Consider the following 12,931-nt stretch of genomic DNA (forward strand, 5'->3'; position numbering starts at 1 on the left):
CGGGGCCTTGGTGTTATCAGCACCGCACTCTCCCGAGTGAGCCACGGGCCGGCCCATGGAAAGTTCTAAGCCTGGTACCTGGCTCAGGGTAATGGAGAGCTGCTATCAATATCATTGTCATTATCATTATTTCTTGAGCAATGCATTACAAATTCATTCATTGAATCGAGCATTAAAATGGCCTATGAAGCTTACCAAGCAGTGACCATGTGCCAGGCTCAGGGCATGTGACAGTGAGCAGGACATAATCTTCATTCCCATGGACTTGGGCCTCAGGGAGGAGATGCTGGACCAAGGAAGTACAGGGGCTGTGTTGCACGAAGGGGGCCTTTGCCCACTCCTGTACTGCAGTGGCAGTTCATTTCCAGAGGCCCTGGCAGAGCCAGGCTGCAGGTACACACCTGGCATCATTCTCAGGGGAGCAGCTGCCTCAATGTCACATGCATGGGCCAGTTGAAGAGCAGCGGACACTCCCCAGCACAGGGGCCAGGGCTTCAGGACAGATTTCTCCTTGGTGTCACTAAGTGTCACTTGTGGTCTTGGCTTTCTCATCCTCCGCTAGCCATGTGGAGACTGCAGTTATTCATGTGCATCTTAATGCTTCAAAATCTCAGAGATATCCCATCATCTGAAACCCCTGGTGTGAGCATTTGCGAGGGAGTGAAGGCAGTTACATCTGGAAGTCCTCGCAGAGGATCTTATTTCTCTGATGAGTTACAGCCGAGTGTGCACGAATGGGTGTGAGCACCAGAAATTAAAATGCTGATGCCAGCTTGATAGTTTACACTCGGGTGGTGCAGACAGAAGGGGCTCCTGTGGATGGGACAGTGTGTTCAGATTCTCTAGAGTCAGAAACAATTCCCAGTCACCACCTCCCCATCCTCCTTAGATCTCTCTGAGAAAATATATCACTGCGCCTTCATTATCAGCATCACTTTTATTACCACTTATAAACAGTTCTGGAATATTCCATGTGACTCCAGTCTCACTGCCGCACCACACAGCCATCCTCTGGCACAGGCTGCCTTGGTCAATTCCCCCAACTCCCCAGTAGGCCTCCCCCCCCCACCTTCCCTGGCCAGGTCAGACACTATCTTTCGTTTGCCCCCATGCTGCCTCCCAGACCCCAAGATTGAGACAGCAGAGTCCCCATTCCACACCCGGGGAGGAGAGCCTTCCTCCTACCAAGCAAAGCCCATCTGCAGGGCCATTGCTTATGGTGCCCCCCTGCATGGCACAGAATGTCCCCAGCACCCCAGCCAACAAGGTCGTGGGGGAGTGCACTTACTGCACACATATTATGCACCAGGTGTTTTCACAGGCACCATCTCCCAGCCCCATCATCAAGGTAGTTATGCCCATAATCCACCCCACACACAACCCCACATCCAGATTAGACTCCCTGGAAGCCAGAAAAGGATATTCTCCCTTCTCTCTCTCCCCCGCACCCCATTACAGGACACTTGGGCTTCAAAGGATGAGCCCCAAGCCCCGAGGAAGTGCTCTGATGGTGGGAAGCTAGGCATGAACGTGAGGGGCAGGGAGGCACCCCCTGTCAGGAGCCTGTGGGGGGCTCGCTGCGGCCCTTCAGAGCCCCTCCCCGGAGCGCAGGGCTGCAGTCAGACTCCAGGCAATGCCAGAACCAGAATTTACTATTCTTGTGACTTCTAACCTCTCTTCCTCAGTCTCTTGTCTGGAAAGCAGGGATAATAATCCCGTAGGTTAGGAGGATTCAATTAGACAACACAGAGTCTGGAACGCCACAGGTGCTGTATATTTTCTTTAATTTTAACATTAATTGTACATATTTGTGGGGTAGAGCGTGTTGTTTCACGACATGCATATATTGTACATTGATTCACCTAGGGTAGATAGCACAGCCTGGCAGCTGTTAATCCACCACTTCCCCTCCCCTGTGCCCTTTCCCCTTCTGGTCTCTGGTAACCATTACTGTACTCTCTGCTTCTATGAGAACTTTTTTTTTCAGCTTGCATGAGCGAGATCATTCCATATTTGTCTTTCTGTGCTTGGTTTACATCACTTAACTTGATGGTCTCCAGCTTCATCCATATTGCTGCAAATGACAGTATTTCATTTTTTTATAGCTGAATAATATTTCTTTGTGTATATATACCACAGGTTTTTTTTAATCCATTCCGCCATTGATGGGCATTTAGGTTGATTCCATCTCTTGGCTATTGTAAATAGTGTTTCGATAAACATGGATTGTGGGTGGCTCTTCGATATATTGATTTCATTTCCTTGGGGTATATACAAACAGTAGTGGGATTGCTGGATCATAAGGTAGTTCAATTTTTAGTTCTCTGAGGAACCTCCATCCTGTTTCCCACAACACCTGTACCAATTTACATTCCTATCAACAATGTAGGAGATTTCTCTTTTCTCTGCATCCTCACCAGCATTTGTTATTTTCTGTCCTTTTGATAATAGTCATTCTAACTGGAGTAAAGTGATATCTCATGTAATTTGCCAGATTATTAGTGTTGAGCATTGTTTCATGTGCCTGTTGACCATTTGTATGAGCTCCCACTTATGAGTGAGGACATGTGGCATTTCTCTTTCTGTGCCTGGCTTATTTCACTTAACATAATTTTCTCTAAGTTCATCCACGTTGCTGCAAATAGCAGAATTTCATTCTTTTTCATGGCAGAGTAGTATTCCATTGTGTATATATACCACATTTTCCTTATACCATTAGCTGTTGGTGGACATTTAGTTGGTTCCAATTCTTGGCTATTGCAAATAGAGCTGCAATAAACATGGGAGTGCTGGTGTCCCTTCAACATGATGATTTCCATTCCTTTGGGTATATACCCAGCAGTGAGATTGCTGGATCATATGACAGTTCTATCTGTAGTTGTCTGAGGAAGCTCCATACTGTTTTCCATAATGGCTGCACTAATTTATAGTTTCACCAACAGTGCAGAAGTGTTCCACTTTCTCTGCATCCTTGCCAGTATTTGTTATTCTCAGTCTTTTTGATAATGGCCAGTCTAACTGGGGTGAGATGATATCTCAATGTGCATTTCCCTGATGCTTAGTGATGTTGAGCATTTTTTCATGTGTCTGTTGGCGATTTGTATGTCTTCCTTTGAGAAATACCTATTCAGCTCCTTTTCCCATTTTTTAATTGGGTTACTTGGTTTTTTACTGTTAAGTTGTTTGAGTTCCTTCTATATTTTGAATATTAATCCCTTGCTGGATGCATAGTTTGCAAATATTGTCTCACATTCTGTAGGTTGTCCTTTCACTCTGTTAACTGTTTCTTTTGCTGTGCAGAAGATTTTTAGGTTGATATAATCCCATTTGTTTATTTTTTTTTCTTTTCTTTTCTCTGCTTCTGGGGTATTATTCACAAAGTCTTTGCCCAGTCCTACTTCTAAAGTGTTTCTCCTATGTATTTTTTTAGTAGTTTTATAGTTTCAGGCCTTATATTTAAATATTTAATTGGACAGAAGTGAGCAGCGGGGCCAGCTGCTGGTAACCACACTGAGAGGCTGTTCGTTCACAGAGGAGGGTTGAATATGAATGCCAGAGGACCTGGATCTCAGCTGAAGGACAATATTCTGGTTACTGAACTTTCAGCAAGTGGACTTTTTGAAAGTCATGATCTTCTTCAGAAAGGTTTTATTTGTGTGAAAAATGAACTTTTGCCCAGTCATCCTCTTGAATTATCAGAAAAAAATTTCCAGCTCAACCAAGATAAAATGAATTTTTCCACACCAAGAAACATCCAGGGTCTGTATGCTCCACTAAAATTACAAATGGAATTCAAGGCAGTACAGCAGATTCAGCATCTGTCATTTCTTTCAGGCTCAAATCTTTCACTGGATATTTTGAGGGGTAATGATGAGACTATTGGATTTGAAGATATTCTTAATAATCCATCACAGAGTGAACTAATGGAAGAACCACACTTGATGGTGGAATATAAACTTGGTTTACTGTAACACAGTGTGCTGTTCATGAATATAGAGGGACAGCATCTTGTTTATAGTGTCTTTTTACTATAATTTGATGTAATTTGATGTACACAACATTGTTCATGAATATAGAGGGACAGCATCTTGTTTATAGTGTCTTTTTACTATAATTTGATGTACACAACATTAGAAGTGCTGACACATGAGAATTTTTGCCTAAATAGCATCAGTGATTATTTGAAATTATTTGGGTCTTTGATTTATGGCCTTGTAACACTTCAAGACACTAATGGGAGATGATTTTAAAAACTCCTACTTTATATTAAAACAATAACCTTCTATGTCTTTAGAAAATTGTTGCTCATGATAATTATAAGTCTATCCATAGGTTTCAATTCAATTTATTTTGTAGATATTCTATAAATTTAATTTTGAATAACCATTATCAGTATTTGAGTCTGCAAACTTCATAGTGGCATCTTTCAGTATAAACATTTGTAATTGATTTTAGTGGCAACACTTCAAATGGAGTACAATATAAAATATTTATACTCTATCTTATTTCAGTATAGTCCATTAATAGTCATATAATATTTGCTGTATTCATGCAATTTTAGAATTATAGCTATTCTTTGATTCTTTCAGGTTGCAAAATATAAGTTCAGAGGTTTTGGTTTTGGTCTTCTCTTTAAAGTGAAAAATTAAATAAAGCAATCAGCAGATGTAAGAAATAAATAAATAAATAAATATTTAATTGATTTTGTGTTGATTTTGGTATATGGCAAGCAGTATGGGTCTAGTTTCATTCTTCTACATATAGATGTCCAGTTTTCCCAGCACCATTTATTGAAGAAGTAGTCTTTTCCCCAATATATGTTCTTATCAAAGATCAGTTGACTGTAAGTATGTGGGTTGATTTTTGGGTTCTCTACTCTGTTCCATTGGTCCATGTGTCTGTTTTTATGCCAGTGCCATGCTGTTTTGGTTACTATAGCTTTGTAATATACTTTGTGTCAAGTAGCATAATGCCTCTGGCCTTTTGTTGTTGTTGTTGTTCAGGATTGATTTGGCTACTTTGGGTCTTTTGTTATTCCATATAAATGTTAGGATTGTTTCTTCTATTCCTGTGAAGAATATCAATGGTATTTTGATGAAGATTGCATTGAATCTGTAGATCACTTTGGGTAGTGTGGACATCTTCGCAATGTTAATTCTTCCAATCCACGAGTATGGAATGTCTTTCCATGTTTTTGTGTCCTTTTTAATTTCTTTCAGCAGTGATTTGTAGTTCTCATTGTACAGATCTTTCACTTCCTTGGTTAAATTGATTCCTAAGTAAATTTTTTTTGCAACTATTTATTTTTTTGGTAAATGGGCTTGCTTTCTTAATTTCTTTTTCTTTTTCTTTTTTTTTTAAGATGACTGGTAAGGGGATCTTAACCCTTGACTTGGTGTCAGCACCACACTCTCCCAAGAGAGCTAACCAGCCATCTCTATATAGGGATCCAAACTTGTGGCATTTGTGTTATCAGCATCACACTCTCCTAAGTGAGCCACAAGCCAGCCCCTTGATTTCTTTTTCTGCTAAGTTGTTGTTGGCATCTAAAAACACTACATATTTTTGCATGTAGAATTTGAATTCTGCAACTTTACTGAACTCATTTATCAGCTCTGAATCTTTCTGTAGAACCTTTAGGATTTTCTGTATATAGGATCATGTCATCTGCAAACAGGGACAGTTTGACTTCATCTTTTCCAGTCTAGGATATCCATTATTTCTTTCTCTTGCCTGATTCCCTGGCCAGTAATTCCATTAAATAGGAGTGGTGAGAGTGGGCATGCTTGTCTTGTTCTTGTTTTTAAGGTAAAGCTTTCAGCTTTTCCCCATTCAGGACAATGTTGGTGGTGGGTTTGTTATATATGGCTTTTATTGTATTGAGATACTTTCCTTTTATATCTAATTTGCTGACAGTCTTTATCATGAAGTGATGTTGAATTTTGTCAAATGCTTTTTTTGCACCTATTGGTTTTCACCCTTGACTTTATTGATGTGGTGTATCATATTTATTGACTTACATATGTTGAACTATTCTTTTATCCCTGGGATGAATTGATACATGATGATTTATTCCTGCCATTTTATTGATAACTTTCTCTCTCTCTCTTTTTTTTTTTTTTCTTCTCCTGCTGGCTAGTATGGGGATTTGGACCCTAGACCTTGGTGTTATAAAGCTATGCTCTAACCAACTGAGCCAACCAGTCAGGCTTTGTTGATAATTTTCCAGTTGCTTTGTATATCCTTTGTTCCTTTCTTCCACTTTTATTGTTTATCATTGCAGTTTGGTGTTTTTCTATGGTGATAAGGCTTGATTCCTTTTTCTTTTCTGCTTGTGTACCTGCCTCACCAGTGAACTTTGTCCTTTCAAATGTTTTCTTGATGGTGGTTATCTTCCTTTCACTTCCAGATGTAGGACTCTCTTGATCATTTCTCATAAGGCTGGTGTAGTGGTGATGAATTCCCTCAGTTTTTGCTTATCTGTGAAAGACTTTATTTCTCCTTCATTCCTGAAGGATAGCTTTGCTGGGTATGGTATTCTTGGCTGGCAATTTTTTTCTTTCAGCACCTTGAATACACCATCTGATTGTCTCCTGGCCTATAATGTTTCTGCTGAGAAATCAGCTGTTAGTCTAATAGGAATTCCCTTATATGTGACCTGATACTTTTCTCTTGCTGTTTTTAGAATTCTCTCTTTGTCTTTGATTTTTAACATTTTGACTGCAATGTGCCTTGGAGAGGACCTTTTGGGTTGAATCTACTTGGGAACCTTTGAGCTTCCAGGTCTGTATGTCCCTATCTCTCCAAAGACTTGGAAATTTTTCAGCTGTTATTTTATTAAATAGGTTTTCAAGCCTTTTTCCTTCTCTTCTTCTTTGGGAATGCCCACAATTTGAATATTTTTTCACTTGGTAATGTCCCATAGTTCCTGTAGGCATTTTTCAGTTCTTTAATTCTTATTTCTTTTTTTCTCTCTGATTGGGTCATTTCAAATGACCTGTCTTCTAGCTCAGAGAGTCTTTCTTCTGCTTGCTTTAGTCTGCTATTAAAGCTCTCTATTGCATTTTTTTATTTCATTGTTGAATTCTTCAGCTGCAGGATTTCTGTTTGGTTCATATATATATACACACACACACACACACACACACACACACACACACACACACACCTTTGTTAAATTTCTCATTTATATCATGAATTGTTTTCCTGATTTTGTTGAATTGTCTATCTGTATTCTCTTGCACCTTGTTGAGTTTTCTTAAGATCATTATTTTGAATTCCTTTTCTGGAAGTTCATTAATTTCCTTTTTACTGGGGTCTGTCACTGGTATATTATTGTGTTCCTTTGGTGGTGTCATATTTCCTTGTTATTTATGTTTCTTGTGTCCCAGCATTGATGTCTGTGCATCTGGTGAAACAGCTGCCTCTTTTAAACTTTACAGAGTAGCTTTCATAGACAGTCTTTCATCTACAGTGGAGTCTTAGTGTGCTGGTTGAAAAGGGCATGGTGGTTCTGTTTCCATGTAGAGGCAGTGGCTTGGTCTCTGGGTAAGTTCTTCAGCTGTGGTCAACATCACTAACTCTGGGTGTCTCAGTGCCATAGGCTGTAGAAGTCGGTGGCAGCATAGGTTGTTAAGGTCTTCAGTGGCAGGGGCTCTTGGAGTCCTCCTCTTCTCATTTTTTCCCACAATGGGGTAACTTTGTTGAGGGGATTTCTCTTGGTGTTGGGTCTTCCCTGACCTACAAGTGGCTGCAGTGGTGCTGGGTTCTAGCTGCAGGTGCTTGAGCAGCTATAGATCCAGGATCCTGGGCTCAGTGTCTCACAAACATATTGTGGCACCTAGGTCATGCGGTACAGGTTCACTCTCTGTTGTAGTGTTGGATGTTGATTTCCCACAGCACCAGGGTCTGTGGCTCTGAGGCCCCACTGGCAGTGGGCTCTGTGGGCCATGTTATAGCAGTGACTCTGATACTGAGGGGGGCTGAGCAAAAACACTGGCCTGACTCTGTGAAAGAAGGGGTGCTCTGGAGGTTAGGGCCCAAGGTGCAGAACCAGAGCAAGTAGAGCTCAATTGTCACTTGATTCCCAGGGGGTGAACTCTATACCCTGGAATGGTGAGACTTGGCAATATCTCATTCTCTGTGAGATCATGTGTAGTGGCAGCAGAACCCAGAATGGCCAGGCACAGCTGTTGTTTGGCCCTTGGAGAGCACGAAGCAACACAGTGCTGAGTTCACTCCTCCAGGGAACGGGTGTCTCAGCAGCTTAGTCTCTACGGAAATAGTCCAGCTCCAGGGAAGCAAAGTATTAGAGTTGTTCATCCCCTAGTGCAGTGTGTCTCAGCTCAGCCACTGCTCTGTTTCCCCAGGACATGAGGTGCTACATCAGCTCAGCCCTGGAATGCACAGCTGCTCCACTCAGCATGCAGCTTCTTGGCCAAACAGCAATTCCCCGGGGGGTGATGGGCCCCTTCAGCTCAGTCCCAATGGCTGGGGCACAGCCATGATTGGAAGGGGAGGTGAAAGATTCCCCCAGAGGGAGTGTGCAGCTTTGTAGCTTCAGTTTCAGCCTGAAGGGGAGAGGCACTGCTGCAACTGGAATAAATAGGTGGAGCAGTCCCACCACCACCTATCCCCTCTCAGCTCTGCTTGAGGTAGTCAGTTCAATGGTGGCTCAGTCTCTGAGATGAGAGGGTATCACTCATTCCCGTGGTAAGACACTTTCCAGCAACAATTCCTGTTCCAAGATGGCACTGTAGCCACCAGAGCTACAGAGGGCGTTGGATTCCCTGGGGGAGCACAACTGTGTGGACTCCAGGCAGCATCCTCAGCTGGGCTTAGTGCCTGTGATGACTGCCAGGGTCCCCAGTGGTGAGTGTGGTAGGTGTCCAAGGTGTTGATAAGGGCTACTGGGGTCCTCTCACTTACCTTTTTCCCACAGGGAAAAGTTCCTCCTAGTTCTCTGCTGTTCTGGTTGGGTGATGGGGGGGTGGGGGCTCAGTTGTTTCCTTCCATTCTCTATGTGGTTATTCTGAGTTTTAACTGTCTGAGTATTCAAAGAGGCAATAGAGTGTAGGGGTTAAATGCCCAGACCCTGAAGAGCACGTGCTCCATACCTGACACTTCTGTTTGCCTGCTGTGTGACCTTGGGCATATTAGTTAACCCCTCTGTAAGCCAGTGAGCTCATCTTCATGAGGTGTATAATACTGGCACTACCCAATTAGGGGTTCCATAAGAATTAAGTGTGTTAGTCCATGTGAGGCCCACTGGAGAGTGCCCAGCAGGGAGCAGATACTCAATAAATGGGAGGCTTTGTCCCCATGGCCCATCTTCCTCATCAACGTGGTCATGGCCTGGGTCTGGCATCTTCCTCTTCAGTCCATCCAGCCCTTTGCATGTGCAGCAAGCACTGGAGTAAGACTGTACTCGAGGGGTGTCTGTGCCATATGCTGTCTGAGTTTCCAGGGTGATCACTCCAGGATTAGGGGAATTCAATGGCAGGTCTCAGAATTATTCGCCAAGGACAATCCCTCGTGTAGAATCCCTCATGTGGGAATGACTTACAGTAAAAAAAAGAATACACAATTCAGAACAATTAAAGACAACAACAGTTTCACACTTTAAAACCAGCACCTGACTTGGGTCTGGTGTCAGCAACTCAGAGCTTCTCAGCAGGAGGATTCCCTGTTGGCCAAAAGAAGCCAATAGTTTAATCAGATTAGCAGGTCCCCCAGGAAGAGCCCTAAAGGATGAAAACTCCAGACAGGTAAATGTTAATAAGAGATAAAAACCAAGGGCCGGCCCGTAGCTCACTTGGGAGAGTGTGGTACTGACAACACCAAGGCCACAGGTTCGGATCCCTATATAGGGATGGCTGGTTGGCTCCCTTGGGAGAGCGTGGTTCTGACAACACCAAGTCAAGGGCTAAGATCCCCTTACCGGTCATCTTTAAAAAAAAAGAGAGAGAGAGAGAGAAATCATCAGGAGAGGTCTGAAGGTTTGGGGTAGAGAGATTCGTGTGGAAATGCTCAGTCTCCAGGGCATCTAGTAAAGGGCTGAATGGTATACGAACCAGCAGGAGAAGACACTGGTAAGACCAGGGGACCCCAAGGAGGGAAACAGAATTTTCTTCATTTGCACAGATGTGCTGGAACCAGGCCTGGCCTGTGAGTGCGGCTGGCTGTGGTCATGGGGACAGCGTCCAACGCAGGGCATGAATAGGGCAGTGGCTTTGACCTTGAAGGGAAAGGAGGAACACAGTAGTCCAGGGACTGGAACATAGGACTCATCAAATGGCAAAGCCCGAGGAGGGTAAGAGAGCAGCAGTTTCATGTTGCATATGGATTTCCAGGAATGTGCCCGCAGGAACCTTGACATCATCCCAGTGACCCCACTGCAGGTAAACATCCATTTCCCATGACCTACCAATCAAAAAAGTCCTAGCTGACATATCAGAATCAATAATCCCTAAAACCCCTTCCAGTATAGCCTTATAAGTGTCTCACTTCTGTTAAAAATGGGGTGACAGAGGTATTCTCACTGGGAGGGGCATGGCTGGGGGAAGCAAAGTCACTCTGTGAGGCCAGATCTCAAGGGAGCTCCCAGCCAGTTCTGTCCCTGTTCCTTCTCTGCCCCAGGAAAGGGAAACTCCAAAACAATGACAGGACCAGCAGGGAGAGAGTTAGAGTCCTCGACCGGAAGCCTGCAACTGGAAGGCTGTGACAGATAGCTTAGCTGGTAAGGAGGGCAGTTGCTACAACAGGAAGTGGGCCAGACACTGCCTGAGGCCCTGGTGGTCAGTTCATGACTTAGGGGCCTACCCCCAGTGGAATAGCTCCCTCTGCAACACTGAACAAGCTCATTAACAATATCCAGCATCCAGATGCAGTTGCTGCCTGCAGAAAGATAAAATGAAAAATTTGGTTGAGGAATGAAGCAGCGGCATGAGGTCCTCCGAGCTAATCAGAGGTAGGTTACTGCATCCCTAGTGGGAACCACCCTCCAGACTCTCCCTGGCAGGTTGGGTCCTGTGGGGCTCCTGGAATTGCCTCCAGTCCTGGCTCCCCTTCCCAAGGAAGCACCTATGGACCAGGACGCAGGCCTGGGCTTTTGCCCACATCCTGAGGTGGACCCTGCATCCCTCCTGAACTTACTGTCTACATTTGCGATGTTTCCATACAGAATCCACTTTGGCCCACTGTGAGGCACAAGGGTAAGGGCAGGCAAGGTGGCCCAGGTGTAGACTAGAGCAGAGACTTGGAGGAAGGCAGAGACCCCAGGGCCTCCATTGCACATATATACTGCAGTCTTGTTCATTCACCTGTTGAAGGACATCGTGATTCCTTAAAGTATTTGGCCATTATAAATAGAACTGTGGCATGTAATTGCAGGCTGCTATTTAGACATACATTTTCACAGCAGTTGTTTAAATTCTTAGGATCATGAATGTTGACTCATATAGTGAGACCATGTTTAACTTTGGAAAAAATTGCCAAACTATTTTCCGAAGTTATTATGCATTTCACCAGAAATGAATGAGAGCTCCGTTGTTGCACATCTTCCACAGCAATTGATTTGCATTTTTTAAAAGATTTTAGCCATTTTAATAGGTGTACAGTGCAATCTCATTGTTTTAATTTACTTTTCCCCCATGACAGTGATGTTAAGCATAATTTTATATGCTTATTTACCATCTGTATATCCTCTCTGGTGAGGTGTCTCTTCAGATCTTTACCCATTTTTAATTGGGTTGTTTGTTTTCTTATTGTTGAGTGTTAGAGTGTCTTACTATATTTTGGATACAAGTCTTTCTTAGGTATGTATTTTCCAAATATTTCTTCCAGTCTGTGGCTTGTCTTTTTGTTCCTTTTTTAGGACTTTTCACAGAGTAGACATTTTTTATTTTAATAAAGTTCACATCAATTTTTTTTTCACAGATTAGCTTTTGAGGTTGTATCTAAAAACTCATCATGAAACACAAGGTCATGTACATTTTCTTCTGGAATTTTTACAGTTCTGCATTTTAAATGTAAGTCTATGGACTATTTTGAATAAATTTTTGTGTAAGTTATAAAGTTTGTGTCTATATCTAATTTTTTCTGTATGGTTTCCAATTGTTGCAGCACCAATTGTGGACTAGACATTCCTTTCTCCATTGAATTGCCTTTGTCCCTTTGACAAATCAACTGACTATATTTACATGGGTCTATTTGGGGGTCTCTATTCCTTTCCATTTATCTGTTTGTGTATTCCTTCACCAGCTTCATATTTTCTGAAATTACTTTAGCTTTATAAGAAATGGGATCCAGATGTGGAAGTCCTTCAAATTTGTCCTCCAGTCAATGTTTTCTATTCTAGGTTTAGAAACAGTTTTCTGGGAATTTGCTTGGGACTGCACTGAATCTGCAGATCAAGTATGAAAGAATTTTAACAATATTGAGTATAGTCATTCTGCACAAGCAATATCTCTGAATTTATTTACATTTTATTTCATTTCTTTCAACTGTGTTTCAAGGTCTTCTCACTGCATAGATGTACTTTTTTATATTTTTACTTAAGAACTTCAATTAGGGTGCTATTGTAAATGGTAGTGCTTGTTCAAATTTATATATTCCAGTTTTTAAATTCCAGTCTTCCAATACATTATTGCTGATGTATAGAAAACCAACTGACTTGTATCTATGGCCATCTACTTTGTTTCTTGTTATCTCCATGCATTCCGATCAAGGCACCGGATGGTGGGCTCTGTTTCAGTTTGAATTTCCAAAGTTATGGCACAGAATAATCACAACACCGGATTTCGGAGATTCACCAGGACTGCGGGGAGGGGGCGCTCAACAGTGAGCGGGAGTGTCCTGCGCGCTGTGCACCGGTGGCCGGCAGGGGGCGCGATCCCGCCGTCCCTGGCGGCGGGAAGAGGCCCCCAGAGCT

At 42.8% G+C, this 12,931-nt stretch overlaps 1 pseudogene; it reads left to right on the forward strand.

The window, feature by feature from the left end:
• The first annotated feature begins 3,545 nt into the window (after window positions 1–3,545).
• On the forward strand, window positions 3,546–3,971 carry LOC103595537 (annotated as a pseudogene).
• The last annotated feature ends 8,960 nt before the right edge of the window (window positions 3,972–12,931 follow it).

The sequence above is a fragment of the Galeopterus variegatus genome, unplaced genomic scaffold (assembly GCF_000696425.1).
Source record: "Galeopterus variegatus unplaced genomic scaffold, G_variegatus-3.0.2 Scaffold1792, whole genome shotgun sequence".
Taxonomy (NCBI): domain Eukaryota; kingdom Metazoa; phylum Chordata; class Mammalia; order Dermoptera; family Cynocephalidae; genus Galeopterus; species Galeopterus variegatus.